We start from the raw sequence: 9,932 nt of genomic DNA on the forward strand, positions 1-9,932 counted from the left end.
CGCCACCACTCAGAGGTCTTAATTTCTTGTAACAGCCTTATGTGTGACCTCAATAATCAAGGAAGGAAAATGAGTGAATGGGAGCACCTTGACTTTGAGAAAGTAACCAGGGGATCCTGCAGTCAAAGGGGCCAGGAGAATACTGGCAGGCCTCCTGCAGAGTGGCCAAGAGCAGAGGCTTTCAGAACCCAGGAGCAGAGCCGGTGAAACAAAGGAAGTGGTGAGACGGAGTGTGGTGAGGACTGGATGAAACTGAGCTGTCATGTGGAGGTAACAGCAGATAATGAGGCGGGACCGAAAATGTAGGCTTCTCTGCAACACAAGATCATCTAGATGCAGGAGCAAGAACCAAGAGAAAAGAATGGTGTTATAATATAGCACATAACACCAAATAAACAACCTTCTCAATTGAAATGCCTGAATAAGGCTATAAGATAACTCTCCCTTTGTAAGATGATATATCTGGGGCCCAGTGTGTCTCTCAGTCTCTTATAAGTGGAGTTAATGTGAGTCTGAGAGAACTGGTGAATCTTTCCATTGGCAAGAAGTGCCCACCTAGAACTGGGTGAGAGATTCAGTCCAATCATTGTAACCCTATTGACTTGCAACTGAACATAAAGCTGGTTTACATACAGGAAGTCCAACACTTAGAAGCTATGACCCTTGCTTGCCCTGTCCGCTATACACAACATCCTTATTACCAGTGCATCTGAATTCTGGAACCAATGCCTGACCAAGTATTTTGCCAACACACTACTCCTTTCTCCTCACCTGTGCACCTAGATCTTCCCTGAACTTCTCATGTCCCCAATATTGAAAAAAGCATTTAGGCCTTCAAGCTCCACTCTTCAAATGCCAACCTTTTTCACAAGCAAGAAAATGTCCACAAAATGTTCATTATCCACAAGAGCCAGCAGGCCATCCTTGGAGCATAGCAGTTGTCCTGAGTGAGCTGAGAACACTACTAGTGACCCCAGTGGCTTCCCAATGGGAGAAATATGTGAACAGAAAAACCATGATGTCTTGGGGGCCCTGGGGTTCAGCAGCTTGTCAAGACTATGAAGTTCTGTTGCTACCCAAATAAACACCTACAAAACCCCTCTCACAAAATATCCACCCTCAATTCTATATACCAGCCACTTTTTCAAGAAAGCCTCTGTAATGGTAAAAAAATAAAAGCTGTGCAGTTCCAAGGGCCAGTGGACCATGAGGGATGGTGGGTCCCAGGCGGGGAGTTGTGGGCAGTCCTCGGCCCTTGGCAGGTGAGAGACCTCGGCGGTTCAGCCAGTGCCAAGAGGAGCCATGACAGGTGAGACACAGAGACGGATAGGCACGCCATGCACAGAAACTGGGTATTTATTTAGTGGGTTATGGAAGGGAAAGGAAAGGGGAGAAGGGGGAAGAAGAGAAAGAGGCACAGAGAGAGAGGGAGGGGGAGGAGACAGAGGGAGAGAGAGAGAGAGCAGAAGTTACCTCTTTAGGAGAGAGGAATGGAAAGAAAGGAGCTCAGGCTGGAAGCAGAAGGAAGAGCCTCTTGCCTCTGCAGACAGGGAGGGAGTGGGCAGGGCTTGTCTCTTAAAGGGACAGGACAGACCATTACAGCCTCCTTCACCCATTGATATGGGATTCCCCTCTCTATGCTATGAATATGTTTTATTACCATTGGTTAATGAAGAAGCTACTTTGGCCTGTGGCAGGGCAGAATAGAGCTAGGTGGGAAAACGGAACTGAATGCAGGGCGAAAGAAGGCAGAGTCAGGGAGATGCCATGTAGCTGCTGAAAGAAGAAAGACCCCAAAACCTTACCAGTAGGCCACATCCTCATAGTGATACATAGATTAATAGAAATGGATTAATTTAAGTTGTAAGAGCTAGCTAGCAATATGCCTGAGCCATCAACCAAACAGTGTTGTAATTAATATAGTTTCTGTGTGATTATTCACATCTGGGTGGCCGGGAAACTAAAGTGCAGTCTCTATTTACAACCCGTGGCCAAAAACAGCCCTAATAGGTAGTATCCACAAAGAAGACCCTGACACTGCTGAAGATATCCATCAGGAGAGCACTGCTGTCCATGTTGAAATTGTTCTTTCCTGCTGGTTGTGGTGGTTCATCCTTTCAATTCCAGCACTCAGGAGGCTGAGGCAGGAGAATTGCCACAATATCAAAGCCAGCTGGGGCTATACAGAAAACCTTCTAGCAAAGTAAAGCAAGACAAGCAACACAACAACAAAACCCTTTCCTTCCCTGATGTTTCACCTCTGCCACCAGTAACACATAGGAATTGACAGAAAGAAAGCAAAGATGAAGGCCTATCCTTTATCTCTGCAATACAAAGGGACCCAGCCAGTGTTCAAGGCTTTAGTTGCCTCCCATGAGTTTCTGCTACCCTCCCTTAGCCTTAGGCCCTAATGCCTGTACGGCTCTTCCTGGACAGACACCCCCCCCACACACACACACACAGCTGCATGAAGAGTGAGCTTAGGAAACAAAGATCTGTCCATCGACCTAACTCCCCACTGAGTCCCCTCCTCCACAACTAACCTCACACTCAATGTTCTGGCCAGTTCTGTGCAGAGAAGGGAAAAGAAGCCCAGAGTACTGACCTTTATTCTGAAATTGTGAACTTTGTTGCTGTACAAAAGTCCTTTATTTCATGGGACATAGTAGTGATTTGTTAAAAGTGCTCGTTGCACAAAATTAAATATTCGAAAGCCTACTACTCTCCAAATTGAAAAAGAAATAGAAAACAAAAACTAACAGGCAAAATTGACACATATTTGAGCCTTTAGTCCACGAGGACCCAGCTACAAGGCAGCTGGCAGAGCGTACCTCATAAGTGAACAGAAACTATGGAAATGGAGCCTGCCCCTCCCCCTATGTTTGACTTGCAAGCAAATTATCCTCCAAGTCTCCTCAACACTTTTCATCTCTCCTCTTCTCATATGGCAAGGACTGGCCAGGCCTTGAATGCCATGACAATGGCAAAGGTTTGATCTGAGAACAAAGGGACGCCATTGAAGGGTGGTAAGGAATCTGCAGCATGACATTTCCTATGGTTCATGGAAGAATGACCAGCATCACATAGGAGGAAAAGGTAGGAATTCTCCGTGGCCACATAACGGGATTGAAGGAGTTGTCCGAGCCTGGTTACAGGGCAAGGGAAATGAGGAAATTCAAGGACACAGGGAATTGAGCCAGGAGATGGAGGCAATTAGAGCGAAGGGCCTCTGTAGAGAGTGGAACAACCCCACCTAGAGAGGATTGTTCTGTAGAATTGATTAAAGGCAAAGTGAGAGTACACCCAGCCAAGAAGAAATAGTTCCCAGAGAAAGGCTGAGAATGAAGTAAGGACCAGAGATGAAAAGGAACACAAGGAACAGGAGTTGCCAGAATTACCTCATACAAGGCTTGGGAACCAGGTGACGTTGGCACTCTCCTAAAGCACAGAAAGTCTGAAAATGGTTTAGAATGTATGAGATACTACTGCAAAGGGGGCAAGATAAGATTACTGGTGTTTTATAAATCAGTTTCTACAAGGAACCTCAGAACCCTACTGTATAGAAGCTAGAATTTGCCTTAGAAACCCCTGTTATACTAGTGTGAGAGAGGCCCCTGTTGGATCCTAGCAAAAGAAAAGGGGGTAGGGAAAAGGAAGGAGGGAAGAGGGAGTTAAGGGAAGGAAGGGAGAGGACAGAGGGAAAGAGGGAGGAGGGAGAGAAGGGGAGGGTTTGAGGCTAGAGTCTCACAAAATGCTAGGCATGTACGCAACCAGAGAGCTACATGGCCTCCCCTTGGAGCTAAGGGGCTTTCTTAACACCCCAAGATCCACACAGTGGTGAAGACAAGGACAGTACTAGTCATGTGGCAGTTGTCCAGAAGGAAAATAAGGTGCAAAAGGCCACCTGCTCCTCACTCCTTCTCAAGGCTCATTGCGATGAGAAGGAGCCCTCCTCTCTGTCTATCTACATGCAGAGTAGCCAGCAGTTTCAGGAATCCTGCATGCCAAGTCAGGCAGGGCCGAACCTTCCACCTGCATGTTTTCCTAATGTGAGAGGGCCCTCTGCACTGTTCTTTTTAAGACCCAGTTGAGTTAGTGTGGAATTTGCCTAAGCACTTGGCAAGAAATAACTAATATGTCCATAATATTTCCAATGCAGCATCTTCCACTCTGAATCCTGACCTCAGTTGGAACAAGAATTAGTATTTGTTGGACTTTATTTAACATGGCTGGTATGAAATATCTCCTTGCAAGCACTTGAGAGATACAAATCACAGAATCAGCATCTGGGCTCTTTCTGCTGTCTTTTCCTGTCAGCGAAGCCAACCAAGAAACCTCACAGGGAAGTCATAAGACACAAATGCCAACAGAGCTCTAATTAGGAGCTATGCCATTTTGTTCAACTAGGGCGTCCTAGAGATATCACAACATCTGAAACACGTGTCCACCTATGTCACCACAATCGCTGCTCCTCTTCTGTCAAGTATTCTTCTAGCTCAGCAAATGGCATCACTGGTCTCCCAATTGCTGGGGTCCCAGATCCTAAAGGCGGCCGTGAGCTTCACCTGGTCACCTGTATCCATCCCTCTGTACACAACAGACTCCTTTAGAGCATTCTGTACCCGGCAGCTAGAGGGAACCTCAAAGGTAGCTGCTCCAACAGCAGCCCTGCAGCCTCCTGTTAAAGGCTCCTCATCTCACCAGGAGTAAATCTAAACTCCCGTCCCTGGTCAACAAATCCCTCCAAGCCCCATGAGATCTGCTTCAGCTCCTACCTTCCCACAAAAATTATCAGCTTATGAGCCACTTGCAGCCATTCTCCATTTCCCCTGTCTGTGGTGACATTTTGTCTGTGCTTTAGCAAATTAAGCTTGCCTGAAGATCAAAGGTGTGTGCCACCACTGCCTGGCCTCTAAGTTAACTAGTGGCTAGCTCCACCTGCTGATCTTAATGCACAAACAAAATATCACCATACCTGTCCCCAGCCCCTGGAAACTACTAATTTCATTTCTGTCTCACAACTTTTCTTATTCTAAATTTTTCATATGAAGGGATTCACATACTATGTAATCTCGGTGTCTGCCTTTTTCCATGGAACATGTTTCCGAGGCTCACTCACACCACACCGCATAGTAGTCCATGTCTATAGCTATAATGCAATATCGAGGCTGGGAAATATATAAAGAGAAGAGGTTTAGTCCAGGTGGTAGTGACACACACTTTCTGCCTAGGCAGAGGCAGGGAGATCACTGAGTTCGAGGCTAGCCTGCGTAGTGGGTTCCAGGACAGCCAGGACTTCATAGAGAAACCTTGCCTCAGAAATGAAATAAAGGAAGGAAAGGAAAAGGAAAGAAAGAGAAAAAAGAGGTTTATTTGGCTTACAGTTTTGGAGGCTGAAATCTTCAAGAACTGTAGACATGAGAGGAAGGGGTCACAAGGGAAGGTAGGTTTTTTAAGACTTCAGGGTCAGTCTTGCTTTTGAGCTTTTTTACATAGTAATCAAGGCTGTTCTTAAACTCCTGGTCTTCTGGTCTCTACCTACCAAGTGCCAGGATTGCAGACATGGAATACCATACCCAGTGTACTAATTAGTTTTCTTGTTGCTCTGACAAAGTATATGGGCAATTTCAAGAAGGAAGGCTTTATTTGGCTCACAGTTCACAATGGCGGGGAAGGCATGGTGGTGGTACTGTCGCACGGCTGCTCACATTGCATCTGTGCTTAGAAAGCCAGCAGAGATAAACACTGGTGCTCAGTTCACTTTCTCATTCCATAAAGCCCAGGACCCCAGCCCATGGGATGCTGCTGAGCACATTCAGGGCTACTTTCCTCTCCTCAGTCAAATCTCCCCGAAAACTCCCTCAGAGACACAACTGGAGTTCCACAGGAGCCAAGTCTGACTCTTCTGAGAGCAGTGTCCTATGCTAAATTCCACACTGAAGGTCGTCACCCAAGACTCTTTTGAGAAAGAGATTTATTTGGGAAGGAGTCCAGGAGAGTGGCTACCTCAGCTCTTAACTGAAGGGGTGGAGAGGTCTATATAGGGCTTCTTAGGGACGGAGTTTTCGCACAGAGAAGGGGGACAGGTTAATTTAGTGGCTACCCACAGAAACAGCTGACTTGAGTTACTGGAAGCTCACTGACTCTGAACTAACAGCAGGGAAACCTGCATTGTCCAAGACTAGGTCCTCTGAATGTGGGTGATAGCTGTGTGGCTCAGGCTGTCTGTGAGGGCACTGGCAGTGGAACCAGGATTTATCCCTAGTGCTTGAACAGGCTCTTTGGAGCCCATTCTCTTTGGAGAGGTACTTTTCTCAGCCTAGATATAGTGGGGAGTACCTTGCTCCTGCCTTAATGTGATGTGTCAGACTTTCCCCTTGGGAAGCCTTACCCTTTCTGAGGAGTGGATGGGGGAGGAATGGGTAGAAGATGGAGGGAGTGGGAGGAGGGGAGGGAGAGGGAACTGGGATTGGTATGTAAAATGAGAAAAGATTGTTTTAAAAAAAATTAAAAGTTAATGTGAAAAAAAGGAACATTTTTTGTTCTTGCAGAAGACCCAGCCTCAAATTCCAGCATCCACATGGTGGTACACAACCATAAATAACTCAAGTTCCAGGGGTAGCAAGCAAGAAACATTCACACTTAAATTAAATCGTTCAAAAATTTAAACATACAACTCACATTGAAACTCTCTCCACTGAACACAGACTCCATGATACCCTCTAAGTCCAAAACAATTCCTTCTTCACTGTATGTCTTTGTGGGTTGAACTTCTCTAAGCCCCTCCTAACAGCTGGTTTATTCAGTGTGTTCTTTTCTGCCTAGCAAATTTAACTGAGCGTCGAGTCATCTATGCTGTAGTGTGTCTTAGAATTAAAGGCTACATCTTTCTTATGTGAGCTTTATCTCAATTTTTTTAAAAAAATGCTTTCTAATGCATTACATTTGTGATTTCACCTTTTCATTAGCATTGGCTTCTGGGAATGAGAACCAATCAAGCTCCTCGAATCTGTCAGCTAGAGGTGGCTATCCAAACACACATGCCTCTGGCTCCCCTCTGCAGGCTGATAACACAGTATGTACACAACCCAGTCTCCATCTTAAAGCGGATTCTAATGGCATGGCTCACACAGGCCTTCAAAGTGATTGGAAGATACTTAAATATACAAAAGAGCAAAACAGTTGCATTTTGAGGGAGAATTATTCTATATGAAATGTTCCATTGCAAGTTCCATAGAAGTGCACATGTGTTCTGAAGCCTGGGGAACCTTGAGTTCACAGCCTGCTTTGGTATTAGTTTTGTATGATTTACAAAAAAATGCCCAAAACCCAAAGGCTGAAAATGCACACATTTATTCTGTTACTCAGTGGTTAAAAACACTGGCTGCTCTTTCAGAGGGCCCAGGCTTGATACTCAGGAACCACTTGGTGGCTCACAAAGAGGTTTAAACTATGGTGTCTGGATAGTCTAGAAGAGAAACTGTTTCCTTGCCTTCTTCAGCCACAGGAAACTCGTGGATGTCTTGCCCTACAGATGGCCCTTATGTTATTTCAAGCACTATTCCACCACTGTCTCTTTCTTTTTCTATTATCTAATCCCTCTTTGCTTCCTTTTCATAAGGACATTGGGGCTTGACCTAGCTAATCCAGGATAACCTTCCATCTCACTACCCTTAACATAATCACATCTGACGATCATGTTCCTATATAGACAATATTCACAGGTTCCTCGAACTAGGACATGGATATTTGGGGGTGGATAGATACCATATCGCTAGACATATATGTCATTATCAGTTAATGTAATGACCTTGGTGACCCTGAGCAACCCCCTTGTTACTGATGGCATTCCAGATGAGTTCCACCATGCCCAGCATCTGTATGTGAGTTCTGGAGATTGAGCCTAGATTCTTATGCTCGCCTGATACATGTTTTAAGGCACTAAGTTTTAGAGAACTGAATGAAGTTTGGTAGAGCAACCTTAAGACACCATTACAACTTTCCTAGTGTGAGATAGGGACTTGAGAATTGGTGTCCAATGACTTCTTGCCAAAGAGTGTGTATTGATATGAGTTCTGTGAAAGACAATTTCCTAAATATTCTTTAATTAGTAGCTTATTCCATGGACTAACAGGAGACATAAGAGGGCCACAGTCTTCCAACCTGTCTTGCCAATTTGCTCAGGACACAGAATTCTGCCTGTTTTGCCTGGATTTATAGGCAGAATTTGTGTTACTCATCTATGCTCAGACATCGGACATTCCTGTTCTTCATGGCAGAGCAGAGTGTGGTAAAAAGGAGGATTCATTTATTGTTTGAGATAGTCTCACTATATAGCTGAGTTTCTTCACGAGCCTCCTGAGTTCTCTGGCATTACATGTGTTCAATGCCATACAAGGTTAAAGGTATATTCTTTCACTGTCTAAATATCCCAGCTCTGAGCTGGGTGTGGTGATGCAAGCCTATAACCCCAGTCCTCGACAGGTTGATATAGAAGGCTCATGATTTCAAGGCTAGCCCAGATACATAGTAAGACTCTGTCTGTGCTAAGACATACTATATCTCTCTCAGCCTCTCTCTCTCACTCACTCACATGCACCCACACACACGCATGCACTTGTGCTCACACACGTGCGCGCGCGCGCACACACACACACACTTGTCATCTCTTCACGATCTGCTCCCAAAAATAATGAGCACTCGTTATCCACTGATTTGATTCTCATGTTTCTCTTTTCTTTTGTTTCTTCCACATAAGGTAATTTGTACTGTTTAGAAAATCCTCAGAGCCTTGGATGAAATTTAGTGAGATGTCAGTGAAAGCCGAATTATATGAAATAAAAAGATTACAAAAGGACCCCCTTAGTTCTGGCTTCCCTCTGATCTGGACTATTCTGTAGCCTCCAGAGGGTCATTACTAGATTGAAAAGGAAGAATGAAAGGAACAAGGGCCTGTGGACCTTAGAAATCTTGCCTCACGGCCTGGCAACACGTACACTTTCCCAGGCTTTTTTGTTGATTGACCTTGGCAGGCGCCATACTGGCTCTTCCCCAAGTACCTCTTGGCTTGTTCAGCGGTCATCATGGCTGTGAGGGCTTCCCTTCATTGCTTTCCTTCAACTGTGCTTGGCTTAAGATATGAGCCAAACTTTCTTATTCACTCACCAAACATTCGTCAGGAGCCATTCTTCCCATGAATTCTCTAGGGAAGTTTCTGTCCCAAAGTTCTCTACTAGGCTATCGTAACTGGCAGCAATTCTTGGTGTCCCTTGACTCACCGATGAATCACTTCATTATCCACTGTCGTACATATATAACCTTCTCCTTAAGGGTTCTGTGCCCCTATATCATTCTATATTTTATTTTATTTTTTAATTAAAAATTTCCACTTCCTCCCATTCCCCTCCTCCTCCCTTCTCCCCCTCCCTCTCCAGTCCAAAGAGCAGTCAGGGTTCCCTGCCCTGTGGGAAGTCCAAGGTCCTCCCCCCTCCATCCAGGTCTAGGAAGGTGAGCATCCAAACAGACTAGGCTCCCACAAAACCAGTACATGCAGTAGAATCAAAACCCAGTGCCATTGTCCTTGGCTTTTCACATTCTTATAAGGACAGCAATAATTGTATTTATGCCCCCGACTCTGGTATCACCTTATCTTAACCTGATTCCACCTTCAAAGATCCCATTTTTCAATGGGAGCACATTCCCAGGTACCATAGGCTTGGATCTCAGTGTGTCTTTTTTTGAGACATGATTCAATCTCACAGCATCACAAAATGAAATGTCTTGACAATATCTTACTGCTTTGAGGTAAAGCTGACAGTTCTTTCCATCCAGAGTCTACTATTTCTTGCCCTCTGCTTTTTGGACATTAAGATGTGAAATAGTCATCTCTAGAGTAAGAGTATTGGATCATCAGACAACATTTGAACAGGGAT

Source organism: Microtus pennsylvanicus, chromosome X (assembly GCF_037038515.1).
Source record: "Microtus pennsylvanicus isolate mMicPen1 chromosome X, mMicPen1.hap1, whole genome shotgun sequence".
NCBI classification, from domain to species: Eukaryota; Metazoa; Chordata; class Mammalia; order Rodentia; family Cricetidae; genus Microtus; species Microtus pennsylvanicus.